General features: G+C 49.9%; 1 protein-coding gene across 19 annotated transcripts in view; it reads right to left on the reverse strand.

Moving 5' to 3' along the window:
- APBA2 (amyloid beta precursor protein binding family A member 2) overlaps positions 1-27,534 on the reverse strand; it is a 225,730-nt gene extending 198,196 nt beyond the window's left edge. For 3 of the 19 annotated variants that reach the window (XM_070231212.1, XM_070231187.1, XM_070231258.1), the window contains exon 1: positions 27,231-27,435. The gene's annotated coding sequence lies outside the window, so the exon portion shown is untranslated. Of the gene's footprint in view, positions 1-22,586; positions 23,068-25,650; positions 26,253-26,804; positions 27,063-27,230 lie in introns of those variants that run through there. The other 16 variants (XR_011424409.1, XM_023651570.2, XM_070231251.1 and 13 more) reach the window with 13 other exon arrangements.
- Between the last annotated feature and the right edge of the window lie 398 nt (positions 27,535-27,932).

Here is a 27,932-nt window from a genome sequence, read left to right on the forward strand (position 1 = left end):
ATCACTTCTTATGGTTCTTTTTTTCTCTTTGGTGAGGAAGATTTGCCCTGAATTAACATCTGTTGCCAATCTTCCTCTTTTTCTGCCAACATCCATGCCAATCTTCCTCTATTTTGTATGTGGGATGCCTCCACAGCATGGCTGACGAGTAGAGTAGGCCTGCACCCAGGATCCAAACCTGTGAACCCTGGCCGCTGAAGCAGAGCACACCGAACCCAACCACTCGGCTACAGGGCTGGCCCCTTACGGTTTTTTTTTTTTTTAACACAATTAATCAATGTTTCTTATTGCAAAAACTAGAAGACATTTAACATTTATAACCAGAAACATTGTTTCTTATTGAAAAATCAGAAAATGTAAGTTATTCATTTAGTGATCCTCCTTTTTAGAAAAGAATCACATTTATGAAATTGAGATGCTCCCCAAAAATCAAGACTTATGATCCCTGAAACTCTAAATATTTGAATTTTTAAATAATTTCTTATCAAGCCTACTTAATAGAATGCAAACTATCTCAAGCAGATACACAATTAGACGGAACTGATATGAAGTTAAACTTTGAAATAAACAGCTATATAAGGAAATGAAGAGAAAAACTGCTTCATTGCTATATAGCCTTTCTAGAGATGATGTTCTTGAACTGATATGAAGCTAAAATTTCAAATAGATGCAGCTATATAAGAAAAATGAAGAGGAAAATCACTTCATTGCTCTATAGCATTGCCAGAGATGATGTTCTTGATACTAGCCATGGTTTCGACGCCTATAACGGCAAATCATTGTGGTGCAATGGGACAAGCGCTACTAGAGAAGAATGGCGGGAACACACAATATTGAAGGAGAAGAACAAAGCTGGAGAACTGACACTACCTGACTTCAAGACACACTATAAAGCTACAATAATCAACATAGTGTGGTAACGGCAAAAGAACAGACAAATAGATCAATGGAACAGAACAGAAAGCCCAGAAATACACCGAAATAATAATAATCAACCGACCTTTGACAAAGAAGCAAAGGCAATACAATGGAGAAAAGATAAATCTTTTCAACAAATGGTGCTCGAACAACTGGACATCCACATGCAAAAAAAAGAATCCAGACAGACTTCACATCCTTCACAAAAACTAACTCAAAATGGATCACAGATCTAAATGTCAAACACAAAACTATAAAACCCAAACCGGAAAAGAAGTGAAACTCTCGCAGTTTGCAGATGACATGATTCTATATATAGAAAATCCTAAAGAAACCATCAGAAAACTATTAGAAATAATCAACAACTACAGCAAAGTTGTTACAAAAATCAGTTGCATTTCTATACACTAACAACGAACTAAGAGAAAGAGAAGTCAAGCGTACAATCCCATTTACAATCACAAAAACAAGAATAAAATATCTAGGAATAAACTTAACCAAAGAAGTGAAAGACCTATACACTGAAAACTATAAGACATTATTGAAAGAAATCGAAGAAGACATAAAGAAATGGAAAGATATTCCATGCTCATGGGTTGGAAAATAAACATAGTTAAAATGTCCACACTACTGAAAGCAATCTACAGATTCAATGCAATCCCAAACAGAATCCCAATGACATTCTTCACAGAAGTTTAACAAAGCATCCTAAAATTTATATGGAACAACAAAAGACCTCGAATAGCCAAAGTAATCCTGAGAAAAAAGAACAAAGCTGTAGGCATCACAATACCTGACTTCAAAATATATTACAAAGCTACAGTAATCAAAACAGCATAGTACTCGCACAAAAACAGACACACAGACCACTGGAACAGAACTGAAAGCCCAGACATAAACCCACACATCATGGACAGTTAATCTTCAACAAAGGAGCTAAGAATATACACAATAGAGAAAGGAAAGTCTCTTCCATAAATGGTGCTGGGAAAACTGGACAGCCACATGCAAAAGAATGAAAGTAGACCATTATCTTTTGCCATACACAAAAATTAACTCAAAATAGATTAAAGACTTGAATGTAAGACCTGAAATCATAAAACTCCTAGAAGAAAATATAGACAGCACACTATTTTTTTTTTTAAAGATTGGCCCTGAGCTAACATCTGTTGCCAATCTTTTTTTTTTCCTTCTTCTCCCCAAAGCCCCCCAGTTCATAGATGTATATTCTAGTTGTAGGTCCTTCTAGTTCTGCCACGTGGGATGCCATCTCATGTGGCTTGATGAGCAGTTCTAGGTGCATGCCCAGAATCCGAACCAGCAAAACCCTGGGCCACCAAAGCAGAACATGCGAACTTAACCACTTGGCCACGTGGCTGGCCCCAGGCAGTATGCTATTTGACATTGGTCTTAGCAGCATCTTTTCGAAACCATGTCTACTCGGGCAAAGGAAACAAAAGAAAAAATTAACAAATGGGACTACATCAGACTAAAAACCTTCTGCAAGATAAAGGAAACCATGAAAGAACTGAAAGATAACCCACCAACTGGGAGAAAATATTTGCAAATCATATATCTGAGAAGGGGTTAATTTCCAAAATATATAAAGAACCCATACAACTCAATAACAACAAAACAAACAAACCAATCCAAAAATTAAAAGTTTCTGCTCTGTGAAAGACACAGCCAAGAAAATGAAAAGACAAGCCACAGACAGGGAAAAAATATTTGCAAAAGACATATCTGGCTGTTATTCAAAATATACAAAGAATTATTAAAATGCAACAATAAGAAAATAAATCTGATTATAAAATTGGCCAAAGACTTAAACAGGAACAGACACTTCACCAAAAATGATATACAGATGGGCAAAAAGCATGTGAAAACATGCTCCACATCGAATGTCATCAGGGCAATGCAAGTTAAAACAAGAGCAAGACACCACTACACACCTATTAGAAAGGCCAAAATCCAGAACACTGACAACACCAAATGCTGACAAGAATGTGGAGCAACAGGAATCTCATTCATTGCTGGTGGGAATGCAAAATGGCACAGCCACTTTGGAAGACAGTTTGGCAGTTTCTTACAAAACTAAATATACTACTCTTACCAGCAATAACACTTTTTGGTATTTTATCTGAAGAAGTTGAAAACTTATGTCCAGACAAAAACCTGCATGTGGATGTTTATAGCAGCTTTATTCATAATTGCCAAACTTGGAAGTAACTAAGATGTCCTTCGGTAGGTGAATGGATAAATAAACTGTGGTACACCCAGACAAAAGAATATCATTCAGTGCTAAAAAGAAATGAGCTATCAAGACATGCAAAGACATGGAGGAACCATAAATGTATATTACCAAGTGCAAGATTCCAGTTACATGTAAGATTCCAATTCTATGGCATTCTGGGAAAGACAAAGCTGCGGAGACAGGAAAAAGATCACGGGTTGCCAGGAGTCATTGGGTGTGTGTGTGAAGCTGGGGGAGATGAATAGGTGGAAGACAGAAGATTTTTAGGGTAGTGAAACTACTCTGTATGACTGTATGACACTATGATGGTGGATACATGTCATCATTCATTTGCCCAAACCCCCAGGAGGTACAACACCAAGAGGGACCCCTAGTGTAAACTAGGGACTTTGTGTGATTAGGATGTATCAACAGAGGTTCACCAACTGAATAAATGTACCACTCTGGTGAGGGAAGTTGATAATGGAAGAGACTGTGCATGCATGGGGGCAGGGGAGTATGTGGGAAATCTTTTGTACCTTCTGCTCAATTTTGCTGTAAACCTAAAACAGCTCAAAAATAGTCTATTAAAAAAAAAGACAGTGGGAACTCTCTTTCCCAACTCAGCAAGGTGGTGTGATGTAGAGGCTTGAAGCACTGTCCAGGTACCCTGAATTCAAAACCCGTTCACCAGCCCCCACCAAGGATAAGAAACACTTCAATCCTCACTCCTCTGACACAAGACATTGAAGGGTGCTGTTAAGACGCAAGTCCCATCTGGCTGGGCAGTACTTTAATTTATTGCCCATCATTAAGGTTTCAGCAGGAATTACTGTGCTAGATACTATTATCCCACTAATTCCTGAGCACTTTTCATTTCCTGCCTGTGCTACTGGACACCCTATGCCATGGCTGCCATCACTTCCTACCCACCTGAGGACAGACAGCTCAGACTCAGCCTGACCAGGTAATAGACAGATCAGTCAGTCAGTGATTGTTGCAAGGCCCTAAAGAAACGAGATGATTCTTGCACTCAGACTAAATAATCAAATGCCAAAAGGGCTTGTAATGAAAAGCCACATTCCCTGATCCAGACTTCCCCAGGCCACTGCCAATCCTTTTCATCATTTCTGATTTTAATTCTTCTAGTGGCTATTTCCACCTCTCTAAATAATGTTTTTTAAACTCTATTTCTGGATATACTATTAAGTCCAGATAATATTTATTGTCATCTTCATATAAGAGGTGACACCTGCAAGACCGCCCAGGCTCTTGTGCAGCTGACCACGATCTCAACAGCTACTGCAGCACACACAGGGGGAGTCGCCAGCCCTACCAAGAGCTCTGGGAGGAACACATCCTTCTGAGAAGCTGCCACCCAGTTCTGGGAACAGACACGTCCTTTGGATGGCCTGTGACCACGAAGCCTTCAGGATGAACACAGGCTTTTTTCTCCAAGGACAAAACTTACTTTTTAAAAACTTTTTAAAGCGCTGGATATGAGGTTACAGTAACTTCGCCTGTCCCTGCCGCTGTTTGAGGGGAGGAACTGACTCCTGTTCCCATTTGCATTGTCTGCACTCAGCACCAGGCTCGCACGCCCATGGAGATTCTCCAGGAGGATTCTCACTCATGCAGGAATGAGCAAGCCCCACTCCAGCTGGCCTACTTCCACTGACGCTCTGTTAGAGGCCGCAGAGGATGTGAGCAGCCGAGACCACATTCTCGCTTGCTGCTTTGGTTTTTTCTGCTACATGAGGTATTCTTGACGTCTGATGGATGAATGGATAAACAAACTGTGGTTATACATGCAAAGGATTATTAGCCTTAAAAAGGAAGGAAATTCTAAATATATAAGGAACTCATATAACTCAACAAAAAATAATAATAACCCATTATAAAAATGGGCAAAGGATCTGAATAGACATTTTTCCAAAGAAGTGAACCATAAGGAGGGGCTCAGATGTTCATTCACTCTAGAACGTTTGATGAGCCGGCAGCAGGGAGAGGCAGTGAGCACCACATCAATGATGAGGCAGAAGCATACTCTTTCGAGCACCCATCCCAGAGCTCCAACGTCTATTAAAGCGAGCAGCTTGAAAACCCAGAATGGCCAGGCCCTGCCAGGCTCTTGGGGACCTGAGCTTCCATCCTGCCTGGGTTCCTGCCTGTCTCCTCATCCTGGTCAACATCTCCAGCCATCATGGAATCCCATGAACTCTGCTCTGCCTTGTGTCTGCTGAAGACCGACAGCAAAGCAACTCTGCTCTAAATACAAATTCTGGACAAAATGCAGCAAAATAAAAGCCACAGGAGTTGGACCCAGGGTCCCTCGTTTGCCCTCCCCTCCTGGGCTGTGGCTACCCTGTCAGACCATGCGCACAGGTGGCCTGTGATACAGGCCAGGATCCACCCAGGCCACCGTTGGGGCAGAACTGTGAAGCAAGCTTTGGCTACACATTTTCCATTAAACGAAAGAAAAATGGGCTATCGTGAACAGTCATACGAATGCAGTGAAATGCTGTCACAGTCCACTCATTCGAAATAAAACCCATCCCATTAGGAACACTGTAATTGCAGCCCATTTCCAACATCCGTACTGTATAAGGCCGATTGTCAGAAGATAAGGGTTTAAAATTGAAAATCAAAGAGCCATTTCCCACAGATCCCTAGGAAATGAGGCATACAAGAGCAGATATTAAACCCACCCACATAAAGAGCTGCCCCCAACCCACACCAAGAATCCTAAAAGTTACTTTACAGATGTCACATTTTCAAGCAAGACACAATTATGGAAGTCAGTCCTTCATAACGCTGCACTGGTTGAGTTACTAGACTTTAACACCACCACCTCCCCGGTCCAGAGGTGCCTGACAAAGCTAATCCACCATCATGAAAAGCCACCTGCCCCTTTTTCATCATTTAGAACACAAATTCCAGAACCTGTCCCAAACTGGAAGGAAAGACTCAAATGTAAGAGAACTTATGCCCAGCTAACCAGGGAAATACACCCTTCTCAAATAATGGAGACCCACCAACCCTGGGGTCACACATCACATACCATGTTCACCCACCCAGGGACCCGGGACTTGCGATCTCCCATGTCCTGAGAGCCACCTCCTGTCCATGGTGGACTTGCTGTTCCTACTCCTGGCCATTCCTCTAACCAGAGTTTCTGGGTACCACAGGAAAGAGTGGATTTTCTTGCTAGGTACCCTTCCGCTAGGTTAGGACATGGCTGGCCTAGTTCTGCCTCCATCAGCTCTGAAGACTGCATGGAAAACCATGCAGCCTCCTCCCGCTGGGCACCCTCCTGTGAGCGGAGGAAATGGGCCTGAACGAGGCCAGAAACGGGTGTCTAGGGGATGGAACATGGGATGGATTCCTGGTAGATGGGATAATAAAAAACGAAAACACCATATCTCAAGCCTACACGTCCAGGCTTCTGGCCTCCTGGGCCTGGATTACCCATCTGGTAAGTCTCAGACCCCAGACTCGGCCACCACCAGAGCAGCACGGGGTCAGGCCACACTGGCCTATAGACCAGTCACAGCACCCCTTAGCCCCTAAAGTGCCAAGCACTGGCATGACCATCCTAAAGGCGCTAGGTGGCCGGTACATCTCATAACAGGAGAAAATAATGTCCATCATCCCAAACACGTTATTAACAAGTATTGATAGCTATAATACCCAAAACAAAGATTCTACATGAAAATGAGGAAAAATAATGCAAAAACTCAATGACCTGCAGAATACCTTAAGAATCTAAACTCACAAAAGCAACTCCCTACCACTTGTCAGAAGGAAGCACCAAGAACTCACAGCCACCTGCAGCCTCTGGAGGATGCAACACACTAAGTCCAAGGCTACAGAGTAAATGAGGAGAAACAATGTTTCTGTTTAATGGCTCCATGGGGATTCAGTGAGATGAGGAGATGCCGGGATCCGGGTCCTCCTCAGCCCCTCTTCTCCCCACCTGACTCAGTTCCTAAGGGCAGCCCCAGGTGACCAGCAACACAGATTCCAGGGTCTGCCCTAGGGCCATGGGGTCCTGGTGGGAATCTGGAGGCACAGGCAGCATCTCCTGGCACAGTCGGAAGGGGGTCTTCTTACCTTAGTTAGGCTAGCCAAGCCCCACACTCCCTTGCTGGGGGCCACCTCACTGGGGCCCCCAAGCCTCTGACTCACCTGTGTGGCCCAAACCACCTGCAGAGGAAAGCTTCGAGAACCAAGGCTACATCCTATGCTCCCCTCTCCCACCTCCCTCTGCCCTCGACCCGTGTCCCCACAGGGCCACCACTATTGCCTGGGGGGCCCACCAGTCAGGGAGAGGAACAGACACCAGGCTGGCATGAGAGTCCCTGACATCCTCACTCCCATACCTGCCACCACCTGAGGACACCTGTCCCTCAGGAGGAGAGGCTCTGAGCCCCCTGCTGGAGGGCCAAGCAGCAGAACAAGCCACACACGCAGATGGCCTGCGGGAGCACTGGTGGGAGACTGTCCCACCTGAAGAAGCTGCTCACAAGACCCCTCTCCTCCAAACCTCCCAGCCACACAGGGAAAAACCCACTTCTGTCCACTACCCAGCCCTCACTGCAGGGTGGGGCAACTGGCCTGAGGGGCTGTGAGCCACCCGGGCCCCATGAAAGGGCCAACCCACTGACATGAAGCAGAGGGGCTGTCCTGAGGGGGCCACGAGACCCCAGGGGCTCACATCTGAGTAATCAAGACCCCCCCCCCCCCAAACAGTGAGCCAGCAGCAAAAAGGCATATATCAGGAAGGAAAGGTCAACACTGGCAAATGATCCCACAATTAGAAAATCCAAGAGAAAGAACTAACAAACCATTGAAATCAACAGAGAGATTAAAACAAGGTGGGCAGACAGGCTAGATATTGAGAAGCCCACAGCCTTTCGGTATACCAGCCACAACCAGCTAGGAAACAGGCCAGAGGCGGGGATAACCCCAATGACAACAGCAACAGGAGCCATGAAACACCTTGAAATAAATCTAACAGTAAATGTACCAAACATATACGAACAAAGCAATAAAACACTAGTGAAGGACGTCAAAGGCCTTCTAAAGGAACGGAAATATCCAAAGAAGAAGAAATAGAAAGATGTCTCTTCTCCCCCAAATAAGCCTCTGGAGCCATCCCAATCAAAATCCCAATCAGACTTTGGGATGAATTTAGCTTATTCTGAAGTTTATCCAGTCAAAGAAATACATGAGAAAGGTTAGAGGAAAACGGAAAAAGGAGAATAATGAAGAGGTAATGGCCCTTTATGATAAAGTGTAACAGTAATTTAAACAGCAGATGTTGGCACAAAAATACACCAATAAATTAGAACAGAGAGTCCAGAAACACAGGAGAAACAATCCAGGGCAGAGCAGCAACTTCATATAAGACAAACACGGTGTCTCAAAACAAAGATAGAGATGGGTTATTAATAAATAATGTTGGAAAAGTGAAAGTTCATGTAAAAATTTTCATTTCCAGCTCACACCATATCTAAAAATAAATTCCAGATGAATAAAAGATATTCTGCAAATGCAGAAAATTCTGAATTATCAATATTAGAAGAAAACAGAGGGGGGGGGGAGAGAGAGAGAAAGAGAGAAAGAGAGAAAGAGAGAGAGAGAGAGAGAGAGAGAGGGAGAGAGGGAGAGAGGAGGGTGTTTATATAAACTTAGGGTAGGGAAGTCCCTTCTCTAACTAAGGTACAAAATTCCAGAGCTTTAAAAGAAAAGCTTGATAGATTTGACAACATAAAAATTCCACATTTTTGCACCATCAGAGATGGCTTTAAACGAGGTTGAAGGATGCCAGACATTGGGAGGAAATGTCTGCAATATGATAGCAAACAGGAAATAACCCTCCTGTTCTAAGAAATCAGCACGGAAAAGACGAACAAATCAATGGAAAGACAGGCAAAGATACAAAAAGAAAATGAGAAGAAATTCAAATTATTATTAAGCACATGAGAAGAAGCTTGCTCTCGTTCACAATATCAAATAAACGCTACCTTTATACCCAGATGACTGGGGGAAACAAAAGGCTGATCATGTCCGGAGAGTGGACGTGGATGAGGATGTGAGGAAACAGCTGTCCCACACAACCAGCATCATTTAAAACCGTCACAGCCTCTCCAGAGAGGAACTGGGCACTATCTATTCATGCTAGAATTGCTCGAACCATGTGGTCCAGCAAGCCTGCCTCTGGAACCTACGCTACAAAGACATCCCACACACGTGCAAGGATTTACGTGTGAGAGTCTACATTCCAGCACTATTCGTGAGCGTGGACAATGAGAGCAACCTGAAATTCATCAAAAAGTAAACAGTCAAACATGCAAATGCTACAAAGACTCGTGTTACTGGGCACAACTGACAAGGAATGATGTCTAAGACATCTTGCTGGGGGGGAGACCTAATCAAAAATTATATTGCTAATGTGATCACATTTTGTTGAAAAAATATTAAAAATAATACATATGTATGTATTCGTGTAAAATTTAAGTAAAATATTCCTCTAAACAAGAAAAAACTGAAGGAATCTGCACCAAACTGTTAACAACGGTTGTCTTTGCAGGCGGTGAATGAGGGCAGGAGGTGAATGAGGGCAGGCGGTGAATGAGGGCAGGCGGTAAATGAGGGCAGGAGGTGAAGTTTGGGGCTTTCATTTTCTACATCATGCATTTCTTTCTGTAAAGTTCGAATCTTTATAATGAAGGCATATTAACTTTATTACCAGAAAAATTTTAAGTAAAAAATCTCCTCATGCAAAACCAAAGCCAAAGGAATTGTGGATCTAAGTATGTCAGATGCCTGCCCCGTCAATGAGGGCTGGGTCCTTCTCAACCCTAAACTCTGCTGCCAGAAAAATGGCTCTCTCCTCCTCTAGAGATACAACAGAATTGTTAGAAGGCAATATTTTAAGAACAGTGATGTCGTACCTACTTATTTTAATTATTAGCTCTTTTACCATTAGATAATGAAAGAATACATGTGAACTCCACATCCCAGCAGACAGTATATACCCAAAAAAGGAGCAAAAGCACTCTTGTATTTCACCCCATTCTTTTGATGTCTTTCAGAATCTTCAGGTAAAGGCGTAAGGAATGTTTACCCTTATTTACAAACAATGCTGTTGACCTGAGAGAGGGGAACTGTGGCAGAAAACAGTGGGCCCCTGGGGCTGCCCCGCAGTGGGTGGGGGAGTACTGCCCCGCAGACTTTGATGGGGCAACTTCCGGTTTGTAAGACTCTCAGGTTTTTGTGGGGGGTTTTTTGAGGAAGATTAGCCCTGAGCTAACATCTACTGCCCATCCTCCTCTTTTTGCTGAGGAAGCCTGGCCCTGAGCTAACATCCATGCCCATCTTCCTCTACTTCATATGGGGGACACCTGCCACAGCATGGCTTGCCAAGCAGTGTGTAGGTCCACGGCCAGGATCCGAACTGGCAAACCCCAGGCCACAGAAGTGGGACGTGCAAACTTAACCACTGCACTATTGGGCCTGCCTCGACTCTCAGGTATTTTGGGGGTTTTTTTTTGTGAGGAAGATTGGCCCTGAGCTAACATCTGTTGCCAATCTCCCTCTTTTTGCTTGAGGAAGATTGTTGCTGAGCTAACATCTGTGTCAATCTTCCTCTATTTTATGTGGGATGCCACCACAGTGCGGCCTGGTGAGCAGAGCTACATCCACACCAGGGATCTGAACCTGCAAACCCTGGGACTCCGAAGCAGAGCGCACAAACAACCATTAAGCCACCGGGCCGGTCCCCTGTAAGACTGTTTGGAGAACGAGACTAAATAGTACTTCAAAATTCATTACCACAAGGTTCCCACAAAAATTTGCTTCCATGCATAGAAAATAGTCCATTTTTCTAAGAAATTGCTTAAAAGTCCAGTTTTGGGGAATTGATGTAGATTGTTCTATTTGAGGTTCTTCAACCAGAGGAAATTTAAAAATTCTTCCTTCCAGTTCAACAGAGCGAATCCATGAATCTATTCCTTCTGTAAAAGGAGGACAAGATCCTTCTGGGGCCGCAGAATTGAGCAGCTTTTCCTTGGATTCTCAGGGCAGCCAATAGCTTCAGGAGGACAGGACACCAGGCCAAGTGTCCCATGGAGGCAACCAGCCATCTGACTCAACATGCACTGGAGCAGTCCCAGGTGGCTCAGGAACAGAGGGCTTGGCGTCCATCCATTTGCCAAATCACCAGAAAGACAAGATATTTTTTAAACAAATAACAGCCCATGAGCCAGGGTTCAGGTCCCAGGCCCATCAGGTCAGTGCCCAAGCACCCCCAGCATCGGGGGGGCAACCAGGAAAGGGACGTCTCCCTGGAAGAAATGTTATCCCACCTGAGTCATCAGTCCCACTCTGACTGGCCTGTGTGTCACTGGGAAGTCTCTGAAACTCTCCAAAGGCTCCATAAATGTTCTTGGTTTCTCTCAAAACACCACAAGCAAACCCTGGAAGATGGGCCATAGGGAGCCCATGTGCTGTGTGGCACTAGAGGGGCAGCTAGAATGCTATTTCCTAGACTGCTGCTCAGTGGTGTACCATCAAATGGGGGGGGGGGGGCGTGGAGGGGGAGACGGCCAGAAAGGGGGGAGGGAAGGAAGAAGCCCCCTCTCTCTCACACTGTCAGTGGGCCATGACACCTTTCTGGAGGTCAACCTGAAGCCTTTACACTTGGCCCAGCAATTCTACTTCTGGAAATTTACCATAAAAAAGGAATCATGGGTATTGCAAAACAACAAAAAAAAACAAAAGAGCTACAAGGATATTTATTACAGCCTTGTTCACAGCAGAAAAGCATTTTAAACAAGTCCAGCGTCCACGCCTGGGGCCTGGGTCAATGAATGATACACAAACTCCTATCGCTGGTGTGGAAGGAAATCCCCACACCCGTGGAGAGGCTCCTGACACCCAGGTGAGGAGAAGCGTGTGGGCAGCTGTGCGTGCGCCCAAGCCCCAGGAAGAAACCAAGTGAAAGCGGTCCCTGGCAGGAGAAGTCAGGCATTTCAAAGTCGTTTTGCTGATCTCTGTTTTCTAATACAATGAATTTATAGATAGGGAATAACTAAAAATAAAGGTTTTAAAACAAAGCATTCTCTCTTGCCAAAAACTGCTTTAATGCTAAACTATTGAGTTGAACTATATGAAATTGCTTATATTCGACCACTTCTGACTTAACAAAAATAGCAGTTTCACATGGTTCAATCTGATTTTGTCATAAAGTCCAGATGAGTTGTAGGATCCGTGAGTAGGAATCATTTCCTCTAAGTTGCTAGGGGACACATGAGGGGCTATGACTTGCACAGGGTCCCCTGCAATGCAGGTCTTCCATCTTCCGAGCAGGCACCCTTTCCACCTCCAGCCCCACCACAGGGCATCGCCTGTCCCATACCAACTGTCTCCCACGTGCCAGCTCCCACAGTGATGCGTCGTCTCATCCGTGACTCACGCCATCTTGCAAAACGGGTGTCGTCGCCGGCTGCAGGTGGAGCAGCTGGAAGATGCGCCGGCCACCACCCAGCTGCTTCGGGGAGCGGGCTGGGCCCCAGGCAGACTGGTCCACTCCATAACCACAGCTGTCCTTGTGGCTGCACCCATTACAGCACAGCGGGGATCCTGACTGGGCTTCTCCCTGCCCCATGTGGGGCTTTTTTTTTTTTCACTCCTTTTCACTGCATCCTGTGCCTCCTCCAAAAATACAGGAGGTGATGCTTCTGTAAGTTGAGCAAGATGAAATTACCCAAAACCAGGGTTCAGCTGCCAGTCAGGCCTCTGTTCCCGTGTCCCCGCCAGGCTGCCCTTTCTGTGGGAACAAAGCTGTTCCCACCATGTCCTCAGCGTTGGCCCTGGCCGTAAATCTGCAGTGGCAGCCCAGCCCACGCAGATGCTTGGCTCTCTTTTGCCCCTGGCTAAACCATCCACCGCACACACCAGCTTTGGTCCATGTTGCCTATTGTGACCAATGTTACCCTCCTAAAAAATGGCCACTGGTCACTAACTATAAGTGACCCAGGGGCTGCTGAGGGGAGGTGGCATCTCAGGACACCAACACTTGGCACGCTTTCCTTCCCTAGTGCACCAAAGAAGTAAGCAGAGGCCAGGGCGCTGCTGTCCGGATTCGTCAGACCAAGAAAACCCAACCGCATGCCCACAACTTTACTGGCTGGGCTCATCTCACCGGGGGACAGCCACCAGCACACGGGCAGACTGCACCAGAGAAACAGGTTATTTTCAAGCGCTCAGAAATCTGGGGCATAAAAAAATATATTCCAAACTCTAAACTGAATCTTCCCCCAGTTTTTGTCTAAACAGTAAAGAAGGGGGACCAACAGGGATGACAAAGGCAAGGATCTGGGGCTGGATGAGGGGTGAGAGAGAGGCCCAGAGCGGAGATCCCTCTGCCAGGAGACGCAGGGTGATGGGACTCAAACTGCTCTCCAATCTTTTAATAGACTTCACTTTTTAGAACAGTTTTAGACTTATAGAAAAATTGGGCAGATAGTACAGAATTCCCATATACCCCCCACAGCCGGTTTCCCCTATCATTAACATCTTACATTAATGTCATACATTTGTTAACAGTTAATGAACCGAGATCAATACATCACTGTCAACTAAAGTCTACTCTTTATTGATATTTCCTAGTTTTTACCCAAGGTCCTTTTCTGTTCCAGGATCCCATCTGGGACATCACGATACAGTTAGTCGTCCCATCTCCTCAGGCTCCTCTTGGCTGTGATAGATTCTTGGCTTTCGATGAAACTACTGATGCATCAGCTTTAAGGAGTATTGGTCAGGTAGTTTATAGCATGTCCCTCTGTTGGGATTTAACTGCTGTTTTCCTTATGACTGTACTGAAGTTATGGGTTTTGGGGAGAAAGTCCACAGAGGTGATGCACCATTTCCATCGTATCATATCGGGCTCGTACTATCAACATGACTTCTCACTGCCGCTGCTGACCTTGATGCCTGGCCGAGGCAGCATCTGTCCAGTCTCTCCGTCAAGTTCCTCTGTCTCCCCTTTCCATATTGTGCCCTTTGGAAGGACATCACCAGGTAGAGCCCACACTTGAGAAGCGGAGAGTTATGCCCCTGCTCACCACCCTCCAACTTTTCATTAGTCACCATCTGCAGAGACCACCTCATTCAGGTGTGAATCTCTTCTCGGCTGCCCACCTTGCAGGAGCGCCATTTGGCCCTTTATTCCTATCTCCATTGACAACAACAGACCCCCCCAACAGACACACAAATCAAAAGCTGCCTGAGGGCAGGGTTCAGTCTCCACATTGTTTCCTGTGTGTGTACCAGAACCTAGCACAATGCTTTGCACACTGCACACACTGAAATGCTCACTCCTGAGCTGTCCCAGTGTGACCATGGTGGCCAGGCTGCTGGAAGCATCCCTCACCCAGACCCCAGCCTCCACCTATGCAGGCACACCCCCCGGATCTCCGTCTGATCTTCACGCCATGCTGATGAAGCCACCATGCTAACCCAGCACCAGGACAGGGCCAAGAGTCCACCAGAGTGGACCCAGGGACACAAACAGAAAGTCTGAGGCCACAGAGTGACTCCTGTCACGCATCACCTCCCTGCCTCCTTTGCATCTCTGTGGAGCAACTGTGGCAAAGACCACTGGAGCAGGCTGTGTTGTATAATCTAGCCTCTATTTCAGATGGCATGGACCATGTGCCGAGGATCTCAGATGCTATGACCACGCATGCACATCTCCAGCTAGCGTCTGCCGGCACAATGGCACTGCTCACTGTGGGTTCACATACACGAGCTGCACACACAGTGCCCAGCACACAGAACACCCTGAGAACACAGAAGTCCTGGTACAAAATCCTCTGACAGGCTGCAGTGCAAAATGGTTTCCACAAAGGCCTAAGCCTTGGAATTCACGGCCACAGTGGAACTTACTCAAGCAAATGTGTGACCTGTGAAGCCAAGCTGGTCACCATGTGGACAGCGGATGGACAGAGTCGCAAAGCACAGCAGGAGGAGGACCCAAGTGGAGTCAGGAGGGATGAGCGGGAGCTCACAGGTGGAAGGGGCAGGGAAGGCATGCCAGGGAGAGACATGGGCAAAGACAGCAGGGACCCCTGGGGACCTCAGCATGATGTGCAAGGTGGCCTGGAGAGTGCGTGGGCAGGTGACAGCCTGGAACCTCCACCCACAATTTCTGGGCTTACCCAAAGGAGATGTTTAGACACATTTCCCTCCACTCTCTTCTTAAAGCTCTTTGGTTTCCCACTCAACTGAAACCATGTAGTGTGTGACCCTCAAACGCTCTAGCTGTCTGTGTCTGGTTTTCTTTAAGAGTCCAGCTCCTTTTATGTGCAGGAAGAAAAACTCATTTCATCTAGATAACTTATCCATATCAATAACGTGTGTATAGATCCTAGCATCCTACTTGGGTTTATGTACTCTGATTTCATTTAGAAAATATAGTTTGTATCTAAATATTAATAAGCACTCGCTGGAATGGCAAGATTTAATCATCTCACATTAAATTAAATGTAATCTTGATTTTGATATTATTGTTCCAGTAATAAAATAAGCCATGAGCCAGTCAACTGAAAGTTCTCCTTGAAAATTCCAAGATGATGTGCTTCTTTTTTTCACTTTTCATTGAAGTATATATACTGAAAAGTTTCATATCATAAATAGGAACTCACCCATGCAGATCAACACCCAGATCAAGAAATGGGACGTTGTCAGCACCTCCAGAAGCCCTGTCCCTGTGCCCTGCCGTGCCTCCTCTAATCACCTTCTCCCAAGGGCAGCCTGCCTTCCAGTCCCACAGAGGACAGCTGCCTCTCGCCTGCCTATCAATCATGCATCAGTCCTATCAAGGGAATCACGCAGTAGGGCCACTAGTGTCTGGGCTTTTCACTCAACATTATATGGCAAGATTCATCATACTACTGCTCACACTGGTAGCGTGTCCATTCTCAGCTTGCTGTATGGTACCCCATGTGTGAGTAAACCTCAGTATGTTGAGCCAGGCTGCTGCTGACAGACATCCAGTTGTTTGCAGACTGGCAATGACAACCACACTGCTATGGACACTCCCATGCATGCCTCTCGATGGCTGCAGTAGCTTCCTGTGGCAGCTGTAACAAATCACCACAAAGCTGGGTGGTGGCTTAAAACAACACACATTTATTCTCTCACAGTTCTGGAGACTGAAGGTTAGAAACCAGTACCATTGGGCTGAAATCAAGGAGGCGGCAGGGCCCTGCTCCCCCTGGAGGCTCTAGGGGAGAAGCCGTTCCTCTCTCTTCCAGGGGCTGTGGGCGTTCCTCGACTTGTGGCCACACCACTCCAATCTCACTCGGCCTCTGTGGCCGCCCTGCCTTCTCCTCCGTGTCAATCTCCCTCTGCTTCTCTCTCAGAAGGACTCTTGTGATGGCATTTAGGGCCCACCCAGATAATCCAGGATACTCTCAGCATCTCAATATCCTTAATCACATCTGCAAAAACTTTACCACAGAAGGCAACATTCACAGCCTCCAGGAATGAGGCCCTGACAGCTGTAGGGGCCACCATCCAACCCACTACAGTGGCCACAGGCACACTTTCTCTCAGTTTCGTTCCGAATGGGACTTCTGGTCATGGAGTAACTTTTTAACTTTTTTTTAACTTTAACTGATACTGCAAAACAGCTTCCTGAAGCAGTTGTACAAATTTATACCCCAGCCAACAATGAGATTTCCAGTTGCTCCACATCCTTACCAACACCTGCTATTTTCTGCTCTTTTTAATTTTCACCATTCTGGTGGGTGTGCAACGGTATCAAATTGCGAGGGTTAATTTTATGCGTCAGTTTGGCCAACCATGGGGTGACTGGATTAAGTATTATTTGGGGGTGTGTCTGTAATTCCAGATGAGATTAGCCTTTGAATCAGAGGACTCAGTAAGTAGACTGCCCTCCCCATGTGTGTGGGCATCATCCAATCCTTTGAGGGCCTGAATAGAAAAGGTGGAAAAAAGAGAAATTCGCCCCTTTATTCTAGCCTCACTGCTTGAGTTGGAACAGCTCATCTCATCTTCTGCCCTTGAACTAAGATTTACACCATGAGCTCCCCAGGGTCTCAGGACTTCAGACTCGGACTGAATTACCACCAGCTTTCCTGGGCCTACAGCTTGCAGACAGCAGATCATGGGACTTCTCAAGCTCCATAATCATGTGAGCCAATTCCTAGTAATAAAATCTCCAAATATATATAATACACACATGCATGCGCACACACACGCACACACACGTATATATATCCTGTTGGTTCTATTTCTATGGAGAACCCTGACTACTACACACATTTACAATTTATTTTGCACCTCCCTGACAACTAATGGAGTTGAGCACCTTTTCACATATTTTTTGGACCTTTTCTTGATGAAGTGTCATTTGCCTCTTTTTCTATTCAATTGTCTGCCTTTTTCTTGTTAATTATATAGTACATTATTTTAAGATGAGTAATTTGTTAGAATATATTCCACTAATAGACATGTGTGTGGAGGGAGAAAAAGTTTTTGGTGTCAGGGCCTGAGATGTAAGATCCAGTTGTGTCCAACTGATCAGCTGAGAGAAACGTCTGGACAATGAACACCCGTAATGGACTCCAGGCCTCTGTCAGCCTGGACAGTTTCCATAAGGAATATGCGTGAGAGCCTGAGGACCACTGTGAGGAACCGGAATGGATGAGACAAAAATCAGCCCCAAATTAATGTATTATGTCTCAGTTTACTTCCTTGAAATCAAAGCTAATTTCACCTCAAGGATGGCCACTGGACAGTAAACTCCAGTTGTATTTCCACAAATACGTGCGGGTTTTACAGAACTCTTCTGACTCAGTAGGCAGCCACTGCTGACCAAGCTGGCTTGGTGAGAGCACACCGCCAGACTAAGGGGCTCCCTCCCTGCTGTGGCTATCACACATGCGCACTGAGAGGCAGCCAGGCCACCAACACAACCACTGATTTCTGCTGTGAATACTGCATATTAAACACACCAGAGTTTGGTTTCTCTAGATCACTATAAAGGAGAAGGAGGATCTGGGACATCAGTCAAAGTGAACCGCAGCATAATATTGGGTGTTTGATGAAAACCATCAGGAGAGCAAGCCCGGCCCTCCTCTCCTGGCAGCACACGATGCCCAGTGCTGCACCCTACTCCTCCCTGCCTCATGCAGCCACGTGGCCCATGGCGGCAGAAAGGTCCACACACAGAGATTGCCCCCATCAAACACAGCTTTCTCCAAACAAATCATGACTTCTAATTAGCCCAACAATTAGCAGATCGTTTCCAGTTATGGCATATGAAGGAAGGACTAGACAGCGTCTGAGCCCCATCCCTGCAGGCAGTGACAGAGGCCAGGCCAGCGTCCTCATGGGAGGGAATGGTGCCACCCCACCCTGTGCCAGAGCAAAGAGCAGGCTGACCACATCTCCAAAAAGGAGAGCAACGCGAGAGATGTTTTCTGACCCATCACTACCCAGAGGATGAACAGCCACCATAGCCCATCCAGGCAGGAGCTGTGGGCACCCTGGGGTATCTGGGCCACAGAGAGGAAGCATCCAAATATCCCCTCAGAGCCCCCAGCCCACAGAGGCCTCTGGAACCAGCTTCCTGGCCATGGTGCGCCTCAGTACATCTGACCAGCAGCTGCAGCTCTTGCCTCTCCTCCTCCACGCCCTCTGCCCTCTGCACGGCCAGCGGAGGAGTCAGTCCCCTTCCCAACAAAGGGCCAGAGGGCCAACAGGAGCCTTTGTAACGATGGCCCTGATAAGCCCAGAATGGCCACTTGGTGGGCAGGGTGGCCACAGCAATCTGGCCAAGGCAGCACCGGCCACCACGACCCGTGTCCCTCTTGTCGTTCATGCTCGCTGACAGCTGGAAACTAGGCTTCCCTGTTTCCATGGCCGACCTTCGGAGTCATTCAGCAGAGCCACAGAGGTTAACTCTATGTGAGCAAATTAATAATGTGATTTATGGTTTGTCATGGATTTTGTCGTTCTTGTAGAAGAACAGTGGCAATTTAATCTAGAAAGCCTGTAAATCTCTAAAGGGTAAAATTACACATCCTTGCTAGCGAGGCTGAGACTCTGGCAGCAGCAGCTTCCTCCTACATAAGGCAGTGGGGAGGCCAGGCCCGGGAACCCCATCCTTCCTCAGCCGGGAATGGGCTCCCTACGCCCTCCCTGCGCCTCCAGGCGCCCCTTGACTTGCCCCTTTATGTGTCCCTCCCTGCACTTCCCTCCCATGTTCCAACCGCCTATGAAGCTTGGTGATAGAAAACACTCTCCTAGAGAGCGCTGGACAAAGTGTGTGGGCCATCACCCCAACCTGCTTACTCCCAACACACAGCAAGGACTCCTCCAGGGCCACCACGGGCAGCTCAAGCCCCTGATGGTCAGGACCCCTCCCATCTCCAGCTCTGAACTGCCCCCACCCACGCTGAGGCTCTCACACTTTCCAGCCTGTGCTTCTCCAGATAGATCTGGACCCAGAGCCAGAATCGGGCTCTGACGCCATGCCACATTCTCCAGCAGCCCCTCTCCACTCCCTCTCTCCTGACTTCACCCGGCTCTAAACAGGGATCGGGAAAGATGCAACAGAGCAGGTGCTCAGAAAATATCTGCTGAGCGTATGGAGCTCCCAGAAAAGGGGCTCAGGGGTGACTAGAGTAGGGACCCCTGCCCCCAGTGCAAGCACTGCAGATGCCTCACATATCAAAGGACTGAGAGGTGAACAACCAGGTGGGGTGAGAGGCTGCCATTTCAGTGCCTGGCACCCCTCTGCTTCCATTAGATAAACTATCCTATATGATAAATAAAAGGAGCGACACGCACAGAGAGTTAGGGCAGAGTCCCCAAAGCAAACAGGCAGAAGAACGCTGCCAGATCCAAGGGTCCGCCAAGCAGCTCCCCACATGAAGGTGATGCGAGTCAGAGATGCCTCTGCCTCTGGGGGTGTCACATCAGCTGTAGTGGCACCAGTTATCACTGCTGATTTAGCACAGAACGGCCTGTGATGAGGAAGATAACCATTACTTAATGAAACGCAATTAATTTAAAAGCTGAAATCTGTTAAAGCCCAAAAGAGAGGCACAATCAGGAGTTCTTGGTCGGGAAGGGCTTCTGCTCTCAGTTTCTAACCCAGACAGCAGCACAAAGGTGTCACCCCAAGAACAGAAAGCAGACTGCGTGTCCTTATGTACGCATGTTCCTCCCCAGCACCCGAAGGGCAGAGAAAGGCCACAAGCAGCATCTTCCCAGGACAAGGACACAAAGAAGGGCATATAGGTCAGGCTCAGCCCACTGCTGTTCTTGGAGAAATGGCCACCAGCACAACTAACTCTGGCCTGCCTTAGGGGCTCACGATCCAGCAGTCAGGCCAGGAAGGCTGCGCTGGGACCCATGGCCAGGATCAATTATCCATCAATCAGCCACCAGCTTTCACTGTCACCAGCCAGGACCAGCTAGAGAGCCCAAGCTAGTGCCTGATGTTTGAGGCCTGGCAGGCAAGTTAGGGAGAAACACATACACACACACACCTCCTAACCCCAGTGACTGGCCTTCACCACACTGACTGAGTGCTTTATCATAACAAAATGCTTGCACACATCTTATCTCCTTCCATCGTCACAATAATTCGGTGGCTGGGGAGGAAGGAAGCACAGACCTATGTGTGTCCTTCTCAGGAGTCACCTCCGACCCATGGTGCTGGCTGGCTGGTGGAGGCACAGCCTGGCTTTCTACAGCCTCCAATTCCTAACACAGGCCCCGCTCCACTCCACCCCACCCAAGACAGCTGTCACCAGCTCTGAATAATATGGACAGATGTTAGAGCACATGGCTCACTTATTACACCAAAAGACGGAGACATGTGAACTGTGTTTTATTTGAACAATGCACACACTTGCTGCCAGAGAGACCTGTGAAATCCATCTTCCCTAAATATGTGCGCTCACTCAATGAATGGGGATCCAATTTTCGAAGCTACAGATTTTTCCAAGAAAAGTGATAATCAAACCAACTGGGAAAAACTGTAAACTATGTTTTTTTATTAAGTTAAAGATGCATACAACAGTTCAGAGAAATTCATCCTTAGAACTGCCTTGCTGGGGAATCAATTCCAGGAATGTAAAAACTAGAGGGGGGAAGAAATTATATATATGTCTATGTAAAGTATATATCCCAACTGAAAATTCTAAATGCCAATACTGTTCTCCTACTCGTTGACTATTGACTAATTAGAATTTGTTCAGAACAAGGGCTTGAGCATTTCAGAGCTGAGCATCTCTTCGCACAGTTGATTCTAGGAAGCGGAAGTACACAGAATCTGTGTTAGCTCCAAGTGCAAAAAGGAAAACACCTTACAGACCCGCTAACAATGTCAGCTGTCTTCCTGGATGGCAAGCTCCCAAACCCCCTTGCTGTCCCCATGAGGGACATACCCATTACTCTCCAACCACCAACCAGTACTCACGTCCACTGGTCACTAGCTATCAGATTCTCGAGGCACATGTTGAAAATTAACCCTTGTACGTGTCACATGAGTGGTCTTAAGTCCTACTCAGGCCCAGTTTAAAAACACATCTGATGCAAACTGGGCCCAGTGGGAACCAGGAAGAGAATGTGGGCCTTGTGCTCCCTCCAGCACAGGCCTGAAGCCCAGGGCTTCCCGTAGCAGCGGCATGCTCTGTGCTCTCAGCAAGTCACAGCTGCCTGGCCCTCAGCCTCCTTGCTGCCAAGTTAAGACAACAGGCCTGCCTCTCGGGCTTGGCAGGCAATTATTTAAAACAGCAAACACGGAGGAATGGAACTCAACATGCAGAAGTGCCTAATAATGTGTGTGTAGTTCAGGTTGGTTCCTCCATCAAAAGCCATCTTCAAATGCTGGAGTGCCTCAGTTTTCAGAAAACTAGAAGATGCAAATATTTCTGCAGTCAGTGGATGCAGAAATCTCACCCACATCTTTTTTCCTTCTTAATTTTGATCCTTCAGACATAAAACAAATGTAGCACCTTACATTAGAACAGCACTTTACAGTATATGAAGCATCTACACTACATTCTCTTACTAGGCTGTAGTTGAAACTTGCACACACGATCCTACAAACCCCCAGTAAAACAGCAGAAACCACAACAGGCCTGAGGCCACACAGGCACCACCCGAAGGAGCACGCCACCCTGGTATCATAACGGTATCTCACATCAGCTCAGTATCATGTCTCACTTGTGCCTCATGAGGACCATGGCAAGAAGTATAACGTGCAGACTGCAGACGCTGAGGACTCCCAAGGCCAGTGACCTGCCCACGGTCCCAGGAACTGGTGGTAGAGTCAGGTTCAAACCCAGCTCTTGTCACTCCAAACCCCATCCTCTTTCCCTACCTTGAGCTGCCTTCCTCCTTATGAAAGCAGCGCACCTCCCCCGGCAAGGCCAGAACACAGGCAGGAGGAATCCAGCGGGGAAGGCTTCGGGAGGGAAGGCTGGCAAACAGGGACAGGCAGAGCAGCCGGGAGCCTTGAGACGCCGGGTCTGACAGAAGGTACAAGACAAGTTTAGAAACATCCAGATGGAGGAGGACGGGAACCTGGGCAAAGGGTGCCTCACGCCCAGCGCATCTGTATCCCAGGTGACTGCAGGGGTAACGCACAGCTGGCTCTGGCAGCAGGTCAGCCCAACTGCAGACCACCCAAACCACCGAAAAGCCAAAAGGGGATTTCTGTGAAGAACCAGAATGCCCGCTCTTTGGGCCCGACTGCCTTCCCAACCATGTTGGCTTCTGGCCTAGGGGAAACCAACCGGCACTGTCCAGCTGCACGGCTCTTTCCTGCCTGCCCACTGAGTGCAAGGTTCTGTGCTAGGTTCTGGGAGGGACTGCAAATGTGAATACAGCTCAGTCCAGCCCTGGGTCTCAGGGAAAGGAGGGGCAGGACGTCAGGCTTGTGCTGAAAGGAAGAACAACGCTCCTGGGGTGTCATGCATTCATTCATCTGACAACTAGCAGTGAGGGTCTATGAGGAGCCAGGCACTGTTCTAGCTGCCAGGGATACAGAGGTGAACACACTCTTTACATTGGAGCGGTAAGAGACAGACAATAAACGAACAAGTGATAAATAACAAATTGAATGTTAAGCACTAAGAAGAAACATAAAGCACAGTTAACAAGAAAGAGGGAAGTGATGCTAACTTACATAGGGTGGCCAGGGACTGGCACATAAACAGAGAACCAAAGTAAGTGAGGGAGCAAGCCAGGTGGACATCTGGAGGAGGCTCACGCCAGGGAGCAGGAATGACAGGTACAAAGGCCCTGAGGCAGGCATGAGATTCGCAACTTTGAGGATTAGTGGGTAAGATGGAAAGAGCCTACATTCCGATAGGATCATCAGTGATGGACAAAAGGGCTCCAGGCCAAAGCGGCAGGTGGGGACCGGGTGGGGACAACTCAGAGCAAGCCTGGGCGGTGAGCCTCTCTGCCTGGAGAGACCATGGTTGGGAGTGAGGGAGGGAACTTGAGAAAATCAGGCTGAGGGTTGCGGGTATGCAGTGGGCACAGGGGAGCCACTGAGGCCTTCAGCAAGGGACACCAACCTGGCCTGGGCCAACCTTTAACCCCTGGGAAACCTCAGAGCTGGCACAGAAATCCTAATTCACAGCAATAGCACCTCACCAACATGTAGGGTTCCCAAGCAGACGCAGGAAACTCAAGCCCCTCGGAGAGCCCAGCTGCATGACCTTGAGGTCACCGTCCTCCCCGGGCTCCCTCGTGCGTCCAAGAGAGGACAGGGAGAGCGTGGAGGACTGGCTGCAGGAGAGGCGAGAGAAGACAGCGCCCACGACAGCTGACTCAGCCTGTGCCAGCAGGCTGCTCTGAGACACCCGCTGGACCCGACCCAGGTGGTGGGCGAGGGACTCGGGGAGGGAGAAGGAGCCAGAGACTCCTCCTTGTGGGCACAGGGCCCGACCACCAACCCAGCACCTGGGCCTCCTCCTGGTGAGCAATCATCTCAAACGTGACCTCCGTCCAGGATCAAGCCGCATGACAGTCGGCGCCTCCGTCACTCCCCACCGGTGCCCACACACCCCCAGCCCTCACAGCCACCCGGCCAAGGTGGGGGCTACCGCGGCCCAAGGCTCTAAGGCCAGGCTGCAATGCTGGTTTCTGGCACATGTGCCGAAAGGCCCTGGAGAGCAGCCGGGGATGTGTTCAGGGCCTCTGTGCCCACCTGTCCCTAGCCCTCTCGGACTCCCCTTGACAACAAAGGTTTCTCCAAGACCTCAGACCGCGGCGTCACTGGGGCCCTCACCTGTTGAGTGGCTGGGTCAGATGTGCAGGGCCAAGGACAGGGAGGAGCACGGAGGAGGAGCTGCGGCCTAGAGGGGCCTGTGCATCCAGGTTCTGCGACCCCCCACCCCCCACAGGCCTCACGGCTGCCCAAACCACACAAAACCCAGCTGATGCCAACCTCCCCATCTGCTGTGCTTTTCCTCTGAGTTCCTCAGTTGTGTCTAGGAAAAGTCAAGGTGTTAGCCCTCCCTCTCAGCTTCCAGGGGTGCGACCGGTGTCTTTTACAATTATCTTTTATTTTTATCTAGCATTTCTTAGCTCAGTTGGCAAACTGGATTATTTATGCACCTCCATTTCACAACCCATCCCCGTCAATTATTCCTGTGAAACTAATATTTTATTTTTTTAAAAAAAAAAGGGTTAGAAGTTCTCAAGGGATAGTTATGCAAACAAGTTGAGAAGCCACAGCTCAGGCCTGCGATGCCTGAGAAAGCAAGCAAGGCGGGAGAGAACAAGAGGCTGACCTATCAGCTTCACCCTCCTGCCAGCGGCCACCCCACTTCTCACGCTCACATGCACGCAGGCACATACACACACAAGCACACCCCCTGCCCCCACCCCAGTGTTCAGCCGAACTTCGCCCAGGTGCAGAAGCTCCGGTGCAGAAGGCCAGGACATGAACGGCAGGCAGTGCGGGATGGGCACGGCCCTGCGCCCTAACAAATGATGAGAGGTCTGGAGAGATAGGCTCCCACAGAAGACCCTCCAGGTGTCCCATCGCTAGAGCCATCACCCAGCTCTGGCTCAGCTCTGGAGACCAGTGCAAGGGCCTCTCAGTCAGTGGTAGTGGTGCCCACTGGGGGAGGCTGCCAGCTCAGCACACTGACCACCAGCAAGCTCCAACTCATCCACTAATGACACCCTGGACGCCACCCAGAGTCCCAGTAGGTTCCATGTCTGTGTCGTCCTCTGCCCAGGAGACCCTCTCCAGCCAAGGCTGTGGATGGAGGCAGCGGGGACCGCCACCCTGGAGTGAGGGCACAGGGCAGGGCACCCTGGCAGCTCCAGGCTGGGAAACCAGCCCGTGTCCCCTGTAGGGTGGACACTGCCCACGAGACAGAGAGAAGCTCCCCCCACCTCACTTCACCAGAGGGACCGCTTACCCAGAGGCTTGAGAAAGGGGCTGCCACGGGCTCTGGGCACGTGCAGAGCACCTCAAATGTGTGTCTCAGGAAGAGTTGTCCCGCTTCCACCCTCGAAGCCTTCAGGTCTTTATTTCTAAAACCACTGCTCTTTCTCAAAGAAAGAGAGAGAGGGAGAAAATTCCCAGAAAGGGAGACAGAAGTTGAAGAGGCCACCGACAGCTGAGCCCACAGGATGAAGTGCCCAAAGGAGATGTCCGATTTGGGGTACTTCACCGTCCCCTTGGTCCTTTATGAGTTCTCTGAACCACAGATTTGAGTCTGGCCCCTCTCAGGCCGCATCTGAAGAGATCCGAAAAAAACTAGTCTTTCTTCTGCAAGTAAATAGTAAGTTAAGCAGGCTCCATCTCTGCCTCCGCTCTCAGCGAGGCGCGGGCAGGGCGGCGCGGGCCCAGGGCAAGTTCGCCCCCAGCTCTGGCACCCGGAGGCCCTCCGCCACCGCCCGGCCGCGGCGCGAAGCCCAGCTTGGGGAGCGGGGGACGCGCGGTTCGCCTTGACCATCAGCGGCCCAATCCCGGCAGCAGCCTGCCAGGCTGTGCCCGCCGCGGGGAAGGGGCCGCGCCAAGGGGCTGGTCTGCGCTGCGCCCCCAGCCCCGCGCCGGCGCCCAGGGGAACCGGGGAGTGGAATTTTTAATTGAGGAGTTTCTCCCTCCGGGCCTCATTATAAAGGGAAAAGGGAGGGGGCGACGATCGGGGCTCAGCTTCCCAGGAGGCTGGAACGCCAGAAGCGACCCCAAACTCGGGAGTTGCCGCCTGGCACGAGGACTTGGTGCCAGCGCTGAGCGGGGCGGCGGAAGGCACTAGCGGCCCGGCCAGCCCGGAGGGACTGGAGCGCGCAGCCACCGCGGGCCAGCGCCCCTTGTCCGCGCGGGGTCGCCCCTCACCGCCGCGCCCCCCGCCCGGGATGCGCGTGCCGCCGGCTCGGCCCCACCGCAGCCTCCCGCCGGTCGACGGGGGCGCCGGTCTGCACCCCAGACCCCAGCAGCGCCCGGCCGCCCCACAGCCCCGCCGGGTCCGGGGGGCAGCGCTCGGGCGGCAGCACCCGCGTCCCCAGCGCCCCGGGCCCCCGCGCCGGCCCGCGCGCCCCCGGGCTGCGGCCGGGGCGCCCCGCTTACCTGGCCCGGGCGCGGGGGCGCAGGTCCCGGCCGCCCCGCCCGCCGCCGGCTCCGTCCGCGAGGCCGAGCGCGGGGCCGCCGCCGCAGCTCTTTGTGAGCCCGCGCCGAGCCGCACACCGAGACTGCTAATGAGCCCGGGAAGCTGGATAGCGGCGGGCGCGCCCCGGACGCGGCGTACGGCACGCAGGGCCGCCTCTGCCGGGCGCACGCGGCGCGGCGCAGGGCGCACCCCGCACCGGCCTGCCGCGGCCGCCCAGCGCCCCCGCCCCGGCCTCTCTCGCCGCGCCCCCGGGACGCGGGGGCTCGGAGACGCTCGCCGCCAAGAGCGCGCGGCGGGAAGAAAGGGAGGACAAAGATGCATTCGGGCCCGCCCCCTCCCCCTCCCGAGCCCGGCGCCGGGACAGTCGGCGGGGCGGACGGGCGCACCTGGGGCCCGGGTCCTGCGGGGCCGGTCTCGGGGACACGGGCCGGTGCCCAGGTTCTGGAAGCCACGGTGCCCCAACCGCCGGGGCTCTGGGGCGCACACAGATTCCCGGCTGCGCCCCGGACCTGCCAAATCAGGAGCCGTATGGGGTCTGGTCCTCCGGCGGGTAGAACAGGTGACCGCGAGGCACCACTGCGCCCACCCCCTGCCCCGGGCGCCGCGCTGCCCTCTGGTGGGCTCGGGAGTGCGTGCGGCGTGGAGGGGCCTCTGCGACCGCGCCCTGCTCGGTCCCGCGCGGCGATATGTGGGGCCCCAGGCGAGAAGCCCTCGGGGGTCGCACCCTAGGAAAGCCTCATCTGGGAGGGGAGGCCCCCTGCTGCCGTCTCCACCGCAGATCCCCCAGTCGCGGGCTGCCTCCAGGTCCTCTGTCCCAGTCTCTGGTAACCACCCCATTTCTAATACCTTGTGCTGCCTTAGCCCTCTCCTACCCCAGGGCCTCATGCAGCCCTTTCTCTCTTTGCTGTCCTGAAAGGAGAGGACCCTGACCTATCCACTTCCAGATACCCACACACATCCCAAGGCGAGTCGGTGATCCACCCCTAGAGTGGGAAAAATCCCACTGGAAGGTTGTGCTGGAGACTCTGGTGTCACCCCTACCCCCTCTGGCCCTTTCGTTCAGTCCCCCGGCGATGCGCTACCCAGTG

This window comes from Equus caballus, chromosome 1 (genome assembly GCF_041296265.1).
Source record: "Equus caballus isolate H_3958 breed thoroughbred chromosome 1, TB-T2T, whole genome shotgun sequence".
NCBI lineage: Eukaryota > Metazoa > Chordata > Mammalia > Perissodactyla > Equidae > Equus > Equus caballus.